This window comes from Eleutherodactylus coqui, chromosome 8 (assembly GCF_035609145.1).
Source record: "Eleutherodactylus coqui strain aEleCoq1 chromosome 8, aEleCoq1.hap1, whole genome shotgun sequence".
NCBI classification, from domain to species: Eukaryota; Metazoa; Chordata; class Amphibia; order Anura; family Eleutherodactylidae; genus Eleutherodactylus; species Eleutherodactylus coqui.
The window spans coordinates 199,361,407-199,365,376 of record NC_089844.1 but is presented as its reverse complement, the minus strand read 5'-3'; the positions used below and the strand labels follow the sequence as shown (position 1 = coordinate 199,365,376).

Sequence of the window (3,970 nt, the reverse complement as noted above, 5' to 3'; positions counted from 1 at the left end):
ACTATAAAAAAGGTGCCCATGGTGCAATTGGCCGTGTGTGGCAAACGAAAAAGAGAGGTGACCATGGCGCGATTGGCCGTAAGGTGCCCAAGGTGCGATTGACTGTTTGTGGAAAACAAAAAAAAGATGCCCATTGTGCAATTGGCCGTGTGTGGCAAATGAGAAACAAAGGTGCCTGCAGTGCGATTAGCCATGTGGGGAAATGAAAAAAGGTGTCTGCCTTGCGATTGGCCAAGTGTGGCAAAAGTAAGTTCCCGCGGTGCGATTAGCCGTTTGTGGCAAAAAGCTGCCCCCCTTTTTGCCGCTTTATGTGTGACTGGAGTATAAGACATGATATAACTCAGGAATTATATGTAAGTGGTAAATTATACTCAAAGGGGTTTTAGCACTTCAGAGCTCTATTCCCTGTCTACAGAATAGGGGATACATGTCTGACTGCTGGGACCCTCAGCGACTCTGAGCCTGGTGCCCCCAAATGCCTCACATGAATGGAGTGGCCATGTACAGGCATGACTACTGTCTCATTCACTTCTATGGGACAGAAGGAGATTGCCAAGGACAGCCATCTCCCTTCTTCCCATAGTAGCAGGGAACGGGGGAGCGGTTCAACATACGCACTGCTGCTCTATTCATATGGGGCATTCGGATGAGCTAGTTTCAGGATCGCTGGGAGTTCCAGCAGTTGGACCCCCAGTGATCAAACATATATTGCCTTTCGTGTAAAAAAGGGAAGAATGTCATTAATGGGAAAGACCCCGTTAAAGGAGATTTCAAATTTGGCACTGTGTAAATGAAAAATACATATGCATTTGGGTCATGGTCCCTTTAAATGAGTCATTGCTGTAAAGCTGATTCTGCACATGATTATATTCTACTCCTATTGTCTGCAGCTGATTCACCGAGCAGCATCGCCTCCTGAGGAGAAAGTGGAAGAGAAAACCATAGAAGAAAGCTGGAAGTAAGCCGTTCCGATGAAGGCCTCCCCCAAACGTCTGTGAAAAGCAACCTGCCCGGACTTGAGCAGTGCATTAGCAGCACCCGAGCCCGACCCGCCTGTCACAGGTCAGCAGAGGAACCGAAAGTGTCCTCACCAGTGGATATAATATCATATATAATATGCTATATCACATCTCTACTCCAGTCATACCCAAAGCTGCTAACAGAAATCTGGTTTATTTCTACTTCAGACTACAACAGCAGGGAAATGTTATTAAGCCCCGTATTTCAAGTGCTGGTCTTAATATTTCCAGCGGGGCATGACGCACCTAATACATGAGTAGGAGCACAACTCTTCATATATTAGGCACATCTCAGCTCCTCCATGCCCCTAATCAGAAATGTATGCAGGATCCGAGCTGGGGTTCATTTCTGGTATAGTTTACACCAGCGTATATTATACATAAATGTGTCTCTGTGCTAGCCACGCCCCCTTTCTGACAAGCCACGCTCTTTAAAAAATAATTGGTAGTCGGTGACCTAGAAAGTGAAAAAGTTGCCCGTTTTTGCTCAGATCCCCACGTGCAAAAATTTGCTGCTTTTTTGTGTGAGAAACTGTCGTCTAATCTTCTATGAATGTCCCTTAGGGAGCGTGAACGCTACATATTCCTAAATGCTACGCCCCGGAGAATCTGGGGGAGGCACAGCAGTTTGAAAAGAGTCAGATTTTTGGACGGATCGTGGACACCTTGGGAGAGTCAAAAAAAATGTATTTTTCTTTTTGACCCTCCTGCCGTGTCCAAGCTCTTTTCAGACTGCTGTGCACACGCTCTCCCCTGGAAGCCTATGGGACTGTGTTCGCACAGCGCTCTGAAAATGGTCCTATTTTTTTGACTGCGTGCGGACTTTACAAGGAGCAGGTGAGTGGAGCAGTGCAGGAGTAGGTGAGTAAAGGTAATACATCCCCCCTGACTCCCGCCGCCTCCCCACACACTATAACTTAGTGTTCAGTGCCGTTCGGAGTTGACCGGTTCCTTTTATAGCAAGAGATGGAGCGAAGGAGAGCCTGATTCTTTTCTTTCCATCCTTCCAGATGTCGCAGCTTCGAGCAGTGATCCTCCACAACCCCCTGCTGCTGAGAAGACCCCTATGTGCCTCACCGTACGGGAGACCCTCCTGCATTACTACACCCACAAAGCAGTTGTGCCAGACAGCTGGTGCTGGACATTGTTAGCGAGCTACAGGACTTTCTGAAGGCAAAGCACCCCGAAATGCCTTTGTTCGCCATGCAGTTGGGGGGTTTCCTGGGTAATGGCCTCCCCGTTACCAGTTTGGACCAGGCTTACGTATTGCTGCCTCTAATACTTGAACCGGCACTGTGGACCATCTCAATGACCCTCTATTTTGGATAATTAAAATGGTTATTCTGGAGTATACAGTCTGGGGGCTTAGTCCATGGGACAGGTATATGTTGGGGGGCTACCTTTCCACCAGGATAATCGTGGAGTCCTTGCACAAGACCATCACATCGTCCATTAACTGGCCATTGATCGGGACGGTCCTTGAGTGTAATGCTTGGCCGGTTGTTGTGTTCATGACCTTAGGCTGGAGGCTTAAACCAAAGACATTATCCTGCTGGCATACCCCCACTCTACCGCCCCGTCCGAAAACCCCTGGCGAAGGACCTTTTACCGCGAGGAGATTCTCCGCCTCCAGGGCCTAGACAGCAACGATTCAACAGAAGCGCCTACACATACTAAAGAATATCGGCCATCAGCGCTCAGGACTTGGCCAACTGTCTTCAACCCATCTAAGACGTGTTCTTCTCCATGTCAGTAATGACTCATCTGATTGGTCAGAGTCTAGTATAGCTGACCGCTTCCTACAGGTCATAGAGGCGCTCATCGGGTATCTGGGCAGCAGGACCCTCCCTTGCTATTTTAACCAAGATATCAATTTATTCTTGCCCCTGATGGAGGAGGAGATCGGCTTTGGACTGTATCAGATTTTTTTTTCTGATCCCAGCTCCTTGCTGAAAAAATGAGGTTGTTTACAGCCAACTGACGGCCGCCATCGGGTACTTAATGCTGAGTGCATCCTGCCAGAGGTCTCTACAGAATTACTCTTCCTACTGTATAATGAAAAGGTCTACAACTGCTAATATACATGTGTATCGCTTGCTGACAATTTTCAAAATCTCTGCTTGCTTTCAGTGAATGCAAACACAGAGTTTGAAAACGTATCCTGCTCACACAGCTGCACCGCCCACTAGAAGGGAGAGCTCTGATACATTGTAACATGCCAGGAGCAGCACATGATCAAGGGCAGGTTTATAAGCCTTGAGGTATAAACAATGTTTCCATTCACTGACAGCAGGCAAAGATTTTGAATATTTAAAATTGAAATGCAAGCTATATTAGAAAGTTGCAGAACTATTCCTTACACTGTGATGTAAGCTTTACTTGTATTTGTGCTTCTCCAGGGACATTCAATAAAGTTAGTTGATGGCCTTGTTTGTGGATTTTGTGTCCCACAGTTACACTGCTCTTACAGTAAAGAACATCCTTCTGTGTTGGTGATGGAACTGTCTTTCCTCTAACAGTAGAACATCCGGTTCTTGCTTCAATTAACTTTATGTACACAAATGGAGAGCCCCTTTAATCTCCCTAAGCAGGACTAGAATTCCTTTTTTGCTGCCTTTCCATTCGTCTCTCATCTGCCAGTGTTCTATACTGAAGCCGACCAGCGGACTGATATGGACGGGCTCTGCGCTCACATACTATTGAGTTATACTTCTAGGCAATTCTTTTGATGTTGTCTGGTTGAATTATGCTTTTGATTATAAAAGTTTCTGTATCTTTAAAATTCAGATCGGTGTGCGATTAGTTAGACTGTCAGTCTGGCAATGCCTGCTGGGAACTGTAGTTTAGGACAATAACTAGAATTCCTGCAGAAGCGATGTGTGTACATAAGGTCTCATTCACAAGGGGTATTGTCACCACGTATTTTCCACGCCTTTTTCCCGTGCGCAACA

General features: G+C 46.4%; 1 pseudogene; it reads left to right on the top strand.

Annotated features, from left to right (window-relative positions):
- Positions 1-843: 843 nt before the first annotated feature.
- Positions 844-3,363, top strand: LOC136577733 (mitochondrial dynamics protein MID49-like; annotated as a pseudogene).
- Positions 3,364-3,970: the final 607 nt, after the last annotated feature.